This window comes from Octodon degus, unplaced genomic scaffold (assembly GCF_000260255.1).
Source record: "Octodon degus isolate 3935 unplaced genomic scaffold, OctDeg1.0 scaffold00027, whole genome shotgun sequence".
NCBI lineage: Eukaryota > Metazoa > Chordata > Mammalia > Rodentia > Octodontidae > Octodon > Octodon degus.
In genome coordinates, this window is record NW_004524603.1 from 1324540 (window position 1) to 1325742 (window position 1203).

A 1203-nucleotide genomic window follows, 5' to 3' on the forward strand; every position below is an offset into this window, starting at 1 on the left:
TTTTTTTTTTGGTAATGGGATTGAACCCAGGGTTTTTGCACTGAGCCATACTCCTAGATCTTAAAAAAAAAATAATAATAATAATTTTTTTTTGAAATACATTCTGGCTAAGTTGCCCAGGCTGAACTCAAACTTATGATCTTTTTGCCTCTGCACCATCAAGTCTCGCTGACTTAAAAGTCTGTGAAAACTAATAGGGGAACCAGTGCTGAAGCTGTGAAACACAAACCTGGAAATAACAGGAGCCTATGGGAGCTACAGTGAGGGCCAGCTCCACTTCTGTACCCTGAAAAGCATTTCTTTTCTTTTGGCAGTACAGGGATTGAACTCAGGACCTTAAACACTCGCCAGGCAAGCACTTCTACTGAGCTATCTCCCCAGCCCTTGAAAAGCATTTCCTGTTCTTCTGAGAAACACGGAATCAAGGCAAAGTGGAGTAGCAAACCCTGGGTCTGTCTCAGATCTGCTGGGACAAATACGACATGCTCCTCCCACGAACCTCCAACGCCCCTCCAAGCCTACCACTGCTCCGGGGTCCTGTTCCTTGCTGAGCTGTGTACAACAGCTGCCTTTCGGGTGAGTGTAGGTGTGGGGCTGTCTTTCCTGGACCCTGGGCCGCTCCTTGAGTGATAACTGGCACCCTTGTGCCACAGGGACACTGAGGACGGCCTCAGGTTAGCTTGGGCTTCCTGCAAGAGCCACACATGGTGCCAGGCTGACCTCATGCTCTCCACTCCTAGATGCCAACTTTCAGCAAACTTGAATTTGGGACAAATTTAGAAGGTGCCCACAGAGCCAGTCTCAGGGCTCAGCACCTGCCGTTCCTCCCTGACTGGGTCGTTCATTGCCGATCAGTTCCGCACCTCTAAGGAGAGCGGATTCACTTACAGTGCTGCTACCCTCCCTTCCCACACTCCAGCAGGCTGACTCAAAGACTCCTCCACGGGGAGGGACTGCTGGCACGGCTGGCACAAGAAGCCTGCAGAGACCCTCTGGAGGGCCGGGCTGCTGGGGCAGCCAACCCACCTGCCACAGCTTGCCCTACTCCTCTCTCCCAGTGCCCGCTGAGAAGGACACTTACCCTCCTGGGAGAGCCAGCGTGGCTCATGCAGGAGGCACAGTGCAACTGCAGCCTAGTCAGCACCTGGCAACAGGCTGTGGGTCTGGCCCCAGACCTGGGCTAGTGGCTTTATTTTACTTTTT

General features: G+C 52.5%; 1 protein-coding gene across 1 annotated transcript in view; it reads right to left on the reverse strand.

Annotated features, from left to right (window-relative positions):
* The window catches only part of Ube3c (ubiquitin protein ligase E3C), a 94200-nt gene that overhangs the window by 50543 nt on the left and 42454 nt on the right, over positions 1-1203 (reverse strand). The window lies entirely within an intron of this gene.